The 13542-nt window shown below is 37.9% G+C and overlaps 1 protein-coding gene across 2 annotated transcripts in view; it reads right to left on the bottom strand.

Annotated features, from left to right (window-relative positions):
• Positions 1–13542, bottom strand: part of lrfn5a (leucine rich repeat and fibronectin type III domain containing 5a) — a 125978-nt gene that overhangs the window by 92925 nt on the left and 19511 nt on the right. Inside the window, exon 2 of one of the 2 annotated variants that reach the window (XM_063498946.1) lies at positions 292–345. The exons of the other annotated variant lie outside the window; for it this stretch is intronic. The gene's annotated coding sequence lies outside the window, so the exon portion shown is untranslated. The remainder of the gene's footprint in view (positions 1–291; positions 346–13542) is intronic. 2 annotated transcript variants of the gene reach the window in all.

Genomic DNA, 13542 nt, shown 5'->3' with positions numbered 1-13542 from the left:
TAAACTCGATGGATTGTAGCTTTCCGACCAAAACTGCTTCATTCAGAGTTTCCATTTAAAAACTTGCAACGTGAGTCACTTCCACATATACGTCGTATTTTGAAACTGTAAACTACCACAATATGATTTCCATGTCTACATGTGACAGGTGAGAGGGGTGCAGTTAAACTGCATTAACAGAATTTAAAGGAGAGAGATGTGGTGTCCTGTGCCACCTAACATCATAATCCTGTGACATTGCCTCATCCTGCAGCAATGAAAGTGCACCCTGTTTACCATTAACATGATTACCTGTTTGTAGTAGTGTAAGATCTGCCGTCCTCTGACTGTCTGCCAGCTATGGGGCTGATGGATGAAATGGAGAAAGACGATTAGGAAACCTGATATTAAACTTCTTACAGGGTCTCTTAAAACCTCTTAGGCTCTTTCACTCTCTTTCTCTGAATCACTCTCACTTTACCGTCCTGGCTTTCTCTCTCATTCTCCGGGACTATTGAATAAATCATGAAATTCAATCTGACTCTGCAATCACTCCAGTCTTTTGGTTCTCTTTCTTTTTCGCTCTGTGCTACTGCCTCTCATCCTAATTCCAGCAATTGAATAAAGGATGAGATTTTGAAGTCTTTCATGCAATTGTTTATCCTACAATCCTCTCTTATTTCAATCTTTTTTTTTTATCTCTCCTCCTTGTGGTAATTGCTACAAGAGTACTACAGGACTACTAGTGGTTCTCTTCTAAAACAAAAGGGGAAATAAACCTCATTACTGTCATGTGTTACTGATTATGATGTGTGAATGTTTGCATCCAGCTATATAAGTTGTAATAGGCCAATGGCCCATTAGCAGTCATGACTGTAGGGGTTTGAGCTGTATCAGTATTCACCTGTCATAATGCACGCCCTGTGGTGAATATGGAAATCTCACTACTAACTTTGTGTAGCCATACTGCTGCTGATGTGGAGAAAGTCAGATTGGGGGAAGTGCTGCATGAAGCATAAAGACAAAGAGAAACACACACTTTGCCTGTGGAAATGTACGAATCACAGTTAACTTCATTCACATGTCGATGAATGACTAGGCAGGGGAAACGATGTCAGCTAAATGACTAAAGTTGAAATAGCGTTCAGTCGCATGTGAGCTTTTTTAACTTTTTGTCCAACTTTTACTGTTTTATCCTATTAAATGCTTGTATATTGACCTATATATGTATCTACACAGGCCAGGATAGTTATTTGGCAATAACTCTTGTATTTATGTTTTATAAGTGAAAATGTAACACTGGGCTAATAACCAAGAATATTACACAACACTTAATATTATGTAAAAACAGACTGTAACCTACCGTAATTAAATATGTATTTACTCTCCAGCACATAAAATAGGCCAAGTCAGCTGCACCAGAAAAACCACCACAGCACTAAAATACAGGCAACAACTGTGCTAAGCCGATAAGGCAGCTACACTTTGTTGTCACTAGTTTCATTATATTAGATAGAATACCTGAACTGTCTGCTGCTACTGAAGTTACTACAGCCTCACTGCATTAGCAGTAGAACACAAAAGAAGCACCATATTAGATCTGATAAAGCATATCTGGCTGAAAAGCAGCAAAGATTCTACAGCTAAGCTGTTGCTGCCTGTGGATTTACACTGGATAAACTTTTTCCTTAAAGTAAACACCTCACCGCTAAGAAAAAGACCCAGATTTCCAAAGCATCTGGCTTTTACTGATAAGTACTGCAATGTACCTCAAGAAGGAGTTACCCTATTTATTTAGTTAAAGCCATTTATTAGTTTTATACCTTGTGGTTTTTTGGGAGCAGTTTAGAGGATGATAGCAAGCCGTGTTGTTTAATTTCAAATCTCCTGAGGACCTTCTTGTCATTACTGGTAATACAGCATAAAACCCTACTGTCCTTGTCAATCCATCAGTCTGTCTCTTTCTTTGTATCACCCATACTCCATCTCCATTTCTCTCTCTATGTCTCTCTCTCATTCTCTCTTTTGTCCTCTTATCTGATTGAGTGAATAATTCATGTCTATTCTTCAAGGAGGCTCTTTGTTCTCCCTCCTGGTGTGTTCTTTTAAAGCACTTGGGATAGTGTGTATGTGTGCAGCATTTGTGTGGTTGAACAAAGCTAAACTCTGAGTTTTCCCTTTTATTCACATACATGCATGCTCACACACACAAACACAGAAAACAAACCAAGTCATATTTCCGAAAACATTTTTTTTTTTTTTGTCAAACAAGAAAGAAATATCAAATGTGAATTCTATATGCTGGTAAATGTGTGGGTGTGCCTTAGTGATGTGCTTGCCGGTGTTGTTCTCTTGAAAATATGGGTATGCACTGCGAGCGTGAAAGCACATAAAAGTGTGAATTTTACTATTATGTCTTCTATAAAGCATGCCTAAGTGAGTGTGTTGTGTATCTGAGTAAACGAGTATCTCTCTCCAAATGGGAGAGACCATCTTAAAATATGGTTTTTATCAGTATTCACCCCAGCATTTGAAAACAATGCAATTTGGTTATGGGAATGCATTACAGAACCTGAGAGATCGTTTTAGTTCATCCCTATCTAAACCCTCTGTCCTGCATACTGATGTATGTACTTAAACACACTCAGAGACACTTTTACATTTAAATCATCAGCTGAACTGAGGACAAGAGCCTCACTGCAGTAAATGAATGCATTAAAATTCCTATAACAGTGTTTTTACCTTACAGTGTATGCATGTGTTAGATGTTTAACTTTACAATAACAGTTCATAACCAGTAGTCAGTGGTTATTGTACTGTCCAAAAAAGGCATTATATAAAAATATTATGCCATTAAACAGCTACATCTAGTTATTCCCTAATTCCACTTGTAGTTGATATAGAAAACCTTTGATTCAGTTTGTTAGCATATTTTAAAATGGCAGCATCCAAGTCAGAAACAAGTAAACATGTGCTAAAGTTAACCACAATTTGAAATTATTTAAACCTTTCAATCACATTTTTTAAAAGCAATGCAACTTATAGTGTTAAGACTCCTTTCAGCTACCATGTTAGAAATATGAGGTGTAATCAAAACTCAAAAATCAAACACCTGACCTAATTTAAAACTGGCCATTCTCACATTCAAGATGAGCTTGTTGTGCATGTCCAGACAGATCCCATTGAGGCTACTATTTATAGATTGCACTGGGTGCTTTGCAATGCCACTGTGGACCTCAAACTTGTGCGGTGAACAAACATCAACTTCTGTTTCAAACTGACCTGAATTTTATTTGAAGTAATCATCACTGCCAATGGACGCTGGATTTCCAGCTACGAGCAAGCATTTTTCAGTCCAACAGTTTCCAAGCCCAAAGGCATTTTTTTCAGGTGAGGAGCAAAGCAAGGACTATAATTGTTTTCTTTAACATTCCAGGGGTTCTGAACCCTCAATCTGTCCCCCAGGCTGGACTGTCATTTGAAAATTCTCCTCAAATGTCCTGAGGCATCTGAGAAAAAACACTTGATGGAAACACCCTTCGGTGTGTGCCAGCACAAAGTGTGTTGACAACACAATCTTAGCTCACCACCTTTTCCACTCTCCAGATTTGCTCCCAGCAACTTGGTCCACTTTGCAGAAATAAAAATTAAGTTCAAGGATGATCATTTTGACACACTGGAAAGGATTTAGCACACATACATTGATATTATTTAGAACCATTCCCAAAACTTTATGGTCATACGCAGTGTTGGGGAGTAACGGAATACATGTACCGCCGTTACGTATTTCGAATACAAAATATGAGTAACTGTATTCCGTTACAGTTACCGTTTAAAAAGGTGGTATTCAGAATACAGTTACTTTGGTGAAATAAATGGATTACACGGCGGTACTTTCCTGTTTCATATTGTCGCGGGTCAGGATTGTTTGGGTTTGTTTGACAGCTATGTTCTGTTGTTCCAGGCGGCAGCGTTACGGTTGCCATGGTTACAGGGTGACGCTCTCTCTCTCTGCGTGTTTCCTGGGTGAGAGAGCACTTTTTTGTTGTTGTTGTTGTTGTGCTAAGCTAATAGGCAGAATGCTACAGGCATGGCCCTAAAGAATGTAGCCTCATGGGCAGTGTAGTCCGTGCTGCAGCGAGAATGGACTGCCATACACATTATGTGTCTGTGAGCGCGAGGAGGGAGAGAAAGGAAAAGTCCGAGCTGTCACGGAGCAGAAACGGGAGCTGGAAGCATGTAAATATAATAATAACCACTGCAGCCAAGAAGAGTGCCTGACGAGCCCATTTGTAAGTAAGCTATTAAGACTCAACTGTACACTGTGTTCGTGTTTTCCTCCGGAAAAAATAAGTTCCGTTGGAGCAGCCTTTCAGCGCCTCTCTCTGTCTCTGGCAAACAAAGTTGACCCAGACAACAAAGTAAAGCTAGTTTTCAGCTACCAGCCCGACACGGAACCCGACGTATTAGCCAGAGGTCCCTTTACTACGGTTCGGAGCCGCAGACCTTCAGTAACAGTAATAAATCACAGCAATAGTACATTCACGTAGTTGTAAACAGCATGATAATATATTAAGTAATCCAAAGTATTCAGAATACGTTACTCTCTTTGAGTAACGTAACGGAATACGTTACAGAATACATTTTGGGGCATGTATTCAGTATTCTGTAATGGAATACATTTTAAAAGTAACCTTCCCAACACTGGTCATACGTTACAGTTGCCTATGCATTTATATCAGGTAAATTAAAGCGCATGTCAGTAAAAATGTAAGTATTTTTCAGTTATAACTGTACCAATACAAATTTAGTGGTTTAAACATTCGGCAGATGGCCGCCCCTCCCTGAGCCCGGTTCTACTCGAAGATTCTTCCTGTTAAAAGGGAGTTTTTCCTTCCCACTGTCACCAAAGTGCTTGCTCATAAGGGGTCATATGATCGTTGGGGTTTTCTCTGGTTTTTTTGTATTATTGTAGGGTCTCTACCTTATAATATAAAGCGCCTTGAAACAATTATCGTTGTGATTTGGTGCTATATAAATAAAACTGAATTGAACTGAACTAAGAGGAGACACAAATACCTGTTGGGTTGGGTCAGGAAGGGCATCCAGTGTAAACATCTACCAAATTTAAAGAAAAAAACAAAAGAAAACCACATGGAGCTACCCAGTCTGGTGAACCATTGTGAATAAAGGAGCAGCTGAAAGCTTTCGGTACATGCCTGGGCCAGCTCTTGCCTTACAAATTTCCTCTAGAGCATAAATGTTGCATTTCTCTAAATGTCTTGTGCATGCCATGCAACACTAAAACAGGAATTGAAGACCCTGGAACTATCCATCCATTTTTTCTTCCGCTTATCCAGTTTTGGGTTGCAGGTAGGTTGGAGCCTGTCCCAGCTGTTACGTTTTTTTTTTCAGGGCTAATACACAGACAGACTCTTCCGCCTACCATAGGGCAAACAGTGGTTCTCTGGAAGCCATTTGCACTACTCTGGAACTAATCATTGTAATTCTGTGTAAACGTTGTGGTTATAACAGAATACATGGCAGGTAATTTAGTATAAGTGATTCTGTTTGATACGACTACAATCCTACAGATTCTAACTTGAGTGTTGCATTGTTGCTTGATTGAAAGGCACATTATCAACATTGGCTTTGGGTTATTCTTAGCATTGTGTCACTCAGGTTCTCTTTCTTTTATCAGTTTTGTCTTAACCTTTAAAATGTATTTAATTATAATATAATTTATTCCTTCAAACAGGGTCTAAGGTTCTTTTTGATATTGTGCTTTGCTGAATGTGTAGTCCTGTGAGAGAATATGTCTCCTGGGGTTTATACTTCAGGGTCCAAGTTTGGGCAGCTTCAAAGTGATACAGCCCTGCTTTTGGTTATCGCAAAAGTCATACGCTTGTTTTTATTGCTAATTAATCACACATTTCTTGGTGATATCTACTCATCCAGCATTGCTTGTTGCTATTTTCACACACATTTATCATCATTGGGTTTGTCAGTTCTTCCTCCAACACAAAGGCAGAAGTGAGGATCCAAAGTCGTGAGAGAAGAGTACATCAAAGACAGAAACACGTCAGGCACATTGGATAAAAATCAAATAACATTAAATATAGAAACAATTTTTCCTTTGACACTGCCACAGCGAACAGAGATGTCAAGGTCCAAATCGCAGGCTTTAGCAAGAGGAATAAAGGAAAACATCAGCTTTGGATGCGCTTCGGCTGATATTAACCAACTGAAATTTATTTTTTTGTCATCTATACAATAGTCCACAAGTGCGGTAGATGTGTATCCCCTCAAACAGTAAGTAAACAGTCTACTAATTAATGAATGTGGTTGTGAAATGTTTATGTGTGAATGTCAGCATGAATGGTTGTCTGTCTGTATGCATTAACCCTGCGAAAGAGTGGCGACCTGTTCAGGGTTTACCCTTCCTCTCACTCCATAACAGCTGGGACAGGCTCCAGCCCACCTGCAACCCAAAACTGGATAAATGGAAGTGGACTTTGCTTTAACTCTGCCCAGCAGCTTCCATACCCTTTCATGGGAAGGATATGTCTCTTTAAATGTTTTTTGTCATAACATGAGGTTGTTTTGTTTCTGCTTTCATCTTCTCCTGTATCACAGACACTGTTTGCCAATGGCCGCCACATGACTTAAGTAAATGCAATAGCCCGCATACACGGGACGCTCACCAGGCATACCAACAGGCCCATGGCAATCATCAAGTGTTCTTGTCCACCACACAAAAGGTTGAGTTAATTTCTCTTCTGCTGATTGGAATCACACCCACTCCACCCGTCTACAGCCCGGAGACAAAATGAATATTCATGCCAGTTTAGACCCTGGTCATGAATATGTATAACAGTTAACACCAGATATGCAAACAAGCCAGCCAACCCAGATGGCTTGAGATCACGACATAATGATCACACACATTCGTGCACAAACACTCACACTGAAAGAAGGGAAAAACATAAAAGCATAAAAAAACATCAAAAAGAAGAAAGGGGAAGAGGATTACAAATGCATGAAAAACCTGATTTTGACATCTAGAGGATGTACCACCAAGACTGGGTTAGCATAGCAAACATGTTAGGAACCATGTAAGGAAATGGGTTGGCATTTATAGTTAAGCACATGTAAGTTTCAAGTGACATTGCTATTGGCAATGCTGTCATAGTGATGTTAAATGGGTATATGGTTTAAAGTATTTGCCAACTTACTTTAATATAAGTCAAAGGTAAATCTTTAATTAAAACTTGTTTTTAAGCTGACATCAGACATACTTTTTCACTCCTTTTCATGTGATGACTGTGATCGTATACGCTGCTTCCTACTGCCACTCACCCAAGAAAATAAAACCTGCCTAGATACTGTTGGCACAATAAAATATTTCCTTTGAGCCAAAGCCTTGCTAACAAGCTTATCTCATCATGCACGCTATGAACACGTGTATGTGCATATGGGTGTGGTCTTGTGAGCACTGGTTACCCGCTACTGTATGTATGACACATCTAATACTACCACACACATGCAGGATAGGATTAAGGCCAACTAGCCTGTTCTCTGTTAGCTCAACATCACCTGAGATCACACACACACACACACACACTTCACTTTTTCCACATGACCCATATGGAAAAGAAATAGAAAAAACTTATAAAAGACTTGCATCAGCTTTAGCTTGCTTCATATAGTGAATCATATAAGGCGTATATGATTTACTCATGAAAGTGGACACTTTCTCATTACTTTCATATATTGTTTTAGTAAGTATCCAAAACATACAAGTTTCATTTATATAATTTTTTCAAGGGATCTTATATCTGTTTTCACTCTTGTATGTTTTTCATTAGGGCTGGGTATCGTCACTGATTTCTAGAATCAATTCGATTTCGATTCACAAGATCCCGAATCGATTCGATCCACGATTTGATTCAATTCGATTCGATTTGAATCGGGGAAATTTTGCCTCAGACAGTCAGAAATATTATAATTCAGATCATCAGTACATTTCCATATTTTTATATCTATAAAAAGAAAGCTGACACTTGTGAGACTTTATCAAAGGTGTAAGCATCACAGCAGATGCCTTTGTGTCAAAGTAGCTGAGGATAAAACACAGAAAAACATGAAGGTGATTTTCCTGACCTGGGATTTTATAAAAATATTCTGCAGTAGATCAAAAACTAAAGAAAACCATTAATCAACATATGACCATTACCTGATCCTTCTGAAGTGAAGCAGAGCAAAGTTACAGAGGTTTTATTAGAGACACAGCTAAGCGTTTTGCAATTTTGCATAATTTTAAAAAGTTTAAATTTGTTCAGTAGCCTATTGAACAACAGAAATGAGGCTTTCTTTTCGGAAGTAAGTAAAAGGAAAAAAACAGCGGCCGACAGCGCTGTAAACAACGGTAGACTTGTGCGCAAGCGAATATTGAAGAAAACAGATTTTTAGATGGGAAACTGTTCTTGAAGTATACTGAGAGAGAGAGAGAGAGAGAGAGAGCTGTGCATGAAGTGTGATTTTATCATGGTGGAAGCAATACAGCAAAAGTAAGAGGGAATTCATGAATCATGACGATGTTTATGTGAAGCGTAGTTTGGATCTTCTTTTGCTGCTGGTTCAGTCAATATTGTTTGGAAAGAGATAAAACCTGCAGCTTCAGAATCTAGCACAAAAAGGGCATAAACACAAAGCGCGGACCCGCCGAAACATCAGAATCAGCGAGCTGTCGGCTTTCAGCTCCGACCGTGTCCGTGCCATCGGGTGAGAAAGGCAACATCTCACTGATTCTGATGCGTCAGCGGGTCCGCGCTTTGTGTTTACATCTTTGTGCAGAACCCGTGTACCTGCTCTCATTTACTGTTTTAGCTGTTTGGTGGTTGTTGAAATTTTGTGAGGTTTAACCTGAGATTCTGGCGTTTCGGGCAACAACTGCAGACAAAACAAACTTTGTTACAGAACTTTGCTGTTTGTTCAGCTCATGTTGAACAACAGGCTGCGCTCCCTAACCGGGAGATAGCTAGCAAGTTTACGGATTACCTACCAGCAACTGCTAGCTCGCCAGATAAATAAAATAAGAAAGGACCCCTGGACTGGAAAGGCTGGTTAACCAGTATGCCACCCAAGAAAGGCCCAACACCAGAGGAGGTCGAGGACATAAAAACCTCCCTCGGAGCGCTGTGCGGAGACGTAGCCGCAGTCAGGGCGCAGCAGGAGCTGCTTCTGGGGCTTCTGGAGGAAGTAAAACAGCTACGCCTCCAAAATGCCCAGAAGGACAGACGAATCATGGATCTCGAGCGGCGGGTGGATGAGCTGGAGCAGTACACCCGTACGAACGACGTGGTCATCAGCGGTATTAAAATCAAGCCGCGCTCGTATGCGCGCGCGGTGGCCGGGAACGTCGGGGAGCCCAGCGACGAGGAGACCCGCTCGGTGGAGCAACAGGTGGCGTCCTTCCTCCAAAGCAAAGGGATAGAGATGGACCTGGAGCATGTAGAAGCATGTCACCCACTGCCCAGGAGGAGCGACAGACCGCCGGCCGTCATTATGAGATTCGTCAATCGGAAGAACAAGGTCGCACTGCTGAAACAAGGACGCAAACTGAGAGGCACGGATGTTTTCATTAATGAGCATCTGACACAAAAAAACGCAGACATCGCGAGGAAGGCAAGGCAACTGAAGAAGAACGGTAAAATACAACATATATGGGTAACAAACTGCAAGATTTTCATCAAGCTAAACGGGACACCAGAAGAGGCAAAAGTACTGATAGTGAGGAACATGGAGGACCTGGACAAGTACAACTGACACCAATGTATCGAGGTAATATATAACTCTAATGACAATCAAAGATGATAAATACACCAACATCTCTAATTACACCAGGAAATGACATGGACACGTTGAAATCAATTCTCCAACAGAAAGTAATTGATCTAGATTGTGAATATAAGGAGCATAATATAATAGACCCAGAAATAGATTCTGAAAGTAATTTTCTCTCTTCTTTTGTTAAAAATTGTAATTATTTCACACAGGAACAATATGAAAAAAAAATCAACCTAGACGGGAAGCTCTCATTAATTCACTTTAACAGTAGAAGTATGTACTCTAATTTTGATTTCATTAAGGACTACTTGCAACAATTTTCTCGCCCCTTTAGTGTTATAGCCATCACTGAAACTTGGTTCAATGTCGATAAAGGAATAGATTTCGGTTTGAATGGATATGATTTAAAATACATGAATAGATTAAATAAGGCGGGCGGAGGGGTTGCTATATATGTTCATAACTCTATAAGATATAATGTTGTAACAACTATGTCTATGGCTATTGATGGAATTTTGGAATGTTTGACTATTGAGATCATGAATGAAAAAAAGAGAAATGTTATAATAAGTTGCATATATCGGACACCCAGTTCAAGTATTGACATTTTTAATGAATGGATAGAAAAAATGTTTGCTTCGGTGAACCAAAAATTACTATTCATCTGTGGTGATTTTAATACTGATTTGTTGAACCCAACAAGGTTAAAAGCCATTGATGACTTTACTGACACGATGTACAGCTTATCACTATATCCAACAATAACAAAGCCAAGCAGAATAACATCACATAGCGCCACTATTATTGACAATATTTTTACTAATGTCATGGATTTCCAAATTAATAGTGGCCTGCTTGTCTGACCACTTACCAGTTTTTACTTTGTGTGACTGTGATTAAAAAAAAATAGATAACAAGATTACGATAGCAAAGCGAACAATAAATGAAGAAGCAATTCATGCCTTCAATTTCGATTTAGCGCAACAAGATTGGAGTTCGGTGTATGAAGAGTCAGATGTGGACAAGGCTTATGAAAATTTCCTAGATATTTTTACTATGTTGTACAATAAACATTGTCCTGTAAACGAATACAGGACAAAGAAAAAAAAGATAAAAAGTCCTTGGCTCACAAAAGGAATTATCAATGCTTGCAAAAAGAAAAACAATCTGTATAAACAGTTCATCAAAGTAAAAACAAAAGAAGTGGAACAAAGATATAAAGCATATAGAAATAAATTGACTGATATTATAAGAACGCGTAAACAACTTTATTATAGAAGAAGATTATATGAAAATAAAAACAATATAAAAGGAACTTGGGATGTGTTAAATAACTTAATTAAACAAGGATCTTCTGGAACATCATATCCTGAATATTTCATTGATGCAAATGGTGAAAATCACAACATGAGTAACATTGTTGATGGGTTCAATAAATTTTTTATAAATGTTGGCCCTGAACTAGCAGCGGACATCCTGTGTCAAAAAAATGAAAATATCAGTAATATAAAATCAAATCCCTTTTCACTGTTCCTCTCAGCTACAAATGAGCAAGAAGTAATAAATATCACATTAAAATGTAAAAGTAAGTCTTCAATGGATTATCATGACATAAATATGTCTGTAGTTAAACAGGTTATTCTGAATATTGCTAGTCCCTTAACATATGTCTGTAATTTATCATTTCAGTCCGGTTGTTTTCCAAAAAAAATGAAAATTGCAAAAGTAATACCACTATACAAAAGTAATGACAAACACAGTTTTACCAATTATAGGCCTATTTCTCTACTGCCTCAATTCTCAAAAATTTTAGAAAAACTTTTTAATTCAAGATTAGAAAAATTCCTTGAAAAACATCAAATAATAAATGTTGGTCAGTATGGTTTCAGAACGCAAAGAACCACTTCAATGGCGATAATTGAGGCAGTAGAAGAAATTACTAATGCACTGGATAAAAATAAATATGCAGTTGGTATTTTTGTTGATCTCAAAAAGGCCTTCGACACAATCAATCACTCAATTTTATTGGATAAATTGGAAAGATATGGTGTTCGAGGGAAAGCTGGTAACTGGTTAAAAAGTTACCTAACGGGTCGGGAACAATATGTTAGCATAGGGCATTACCATTCTGAGAAACTTGGTATTACATGTGGTGTTCCCCAAGGGTCAGTGTTGGGACCAAAACTTTTCAATGTTTACATAAATGATATTTTTGATGTTTCTCAAGTACTTAAACTCATACTGTTCGCAGATGATACCAACATATTTTTCAGTAGCGATGATTATACTGATCTTGTAATGACCGTAAACAGGGAGCTAAAATTAATAAAAAAAAATGGATGGATATAAATAAATTATCATTAAATATAAATAAAACTAAAGCAATGTTTTTTGGTAATTTAAAATATAATATAGAATTACCAATTATTATAGAAGGTGTACCCATTGATAATGTGAGTGAAAACAAATTTTTGGGAGTCGTAATTGATAACAAAATTTCATGGAAACCCCACGTCAGACACATAAAAACCAAAATTTCCAGAAGCCTCGCAGTTTTGAACAAAGTGAAACCATACCTTGATAAAGATGCACTTCGTACTCTGTACTGTACCCTGGTTCTTCCATATTTTACATATTGTGTGGAAGTGTGGGGAAACACATATAAAAACACAACTAATCCATTAGTCACAGTACAGAAACGAGCACTGCGTATTATTCACAAGGCTGGTTATCTAGATCATACTCACAAACTCTTTCTTCAGGCAAAGTTACTTAAATTCCAGGATCTGGTTAATTACAATACATCCATAATCTTATACAAAGCCTTTAATAAACTTCTACCTGCAAATTTACAATCTATATTTGAAATTCGAGAAAGGGCTTATAATGTGAGAGGCTTTGGAGAATTCAAATTACCCAGAACTCGAACAACCCGTAAAGGTTTTTGTGTGTCTGTATGTGGTGTGAAAATCTGGAACAGTCTGAGTTTACAACTGAAACAATGCAAAAATATTCATAGATTTAAATTCCTCTACAAACAGTCGGTCTGGTCACAGTATACTCAATGATGGTTTTAGTGTACTCTGAAATGTCTGTTCTCTTACCATTGTTGGTATGGATTCCAAGGGGAAAAAAAAAGAAAAAAAAAGTGTGTGTATGTATGTATATATATGTACATGTGTGTGTAGATACATATGTGTGTGTAGATACATATGTATGTATGTATATGTATGTGTGTTTGTTACTTGTAATTATTATTGCCTGTTACCTGTGGTAACGCAATTTATAATTAATATATTCTGTATTCAGTTATGAAGGTTCTATTTGTTTTGCTTGGTTTTGTTTGTTTGGTTTGCAACGATGGGCGTAGCTGCGGGAAGCTTATTGTTTTTTGTTGATGAATGAACATAGGGGTGGGGATTAATAAGTTTTCTTCATCCCACTCCTTTTCAGGCACATTTTGTTTTTTTGTTTTTTTGTTTTTGTGCACTTTATGTTCAATATATGTATTTGTTGTGCCTGAAATGAACAAATTTAAAAAAAAAACAAAAAAAAAAAACAAAAACATAAATTTATATTTAAAAATCGATTCAGGATTTTAATGAATCGATATCACGTTATCCAAGCTAGAATCAATTTGAATCGAGAAACCGTTGATCAAAACCCACCCCTATTTTTCATACAAATTTCACACAAGACAGATACAAACTTTAT

Source organism: Pelmatolapia mariae, linkage group LG16_19, assembly GCF_036321145.2.
Source record: "Pelmatolapia mariae isolate MD_Pm_ZW linkage group LG16_19, Pm_UMD_F_2, whole genome shotgun sequence".
In the NCBI taxonomy this organism is placed as follows: domain Eukaryota; kingdom Metazoa; phylum Chordata; class Actinopteri; order Cichliformes; family Cichlidae; genus Pelmatolapia; species Pelmatolapia mariae.
The sequence above is the reverse complement of the archived record's forward strand: the minus strand, read 5'-3'. Positions and strand labels throughout refer to the sequence as shown.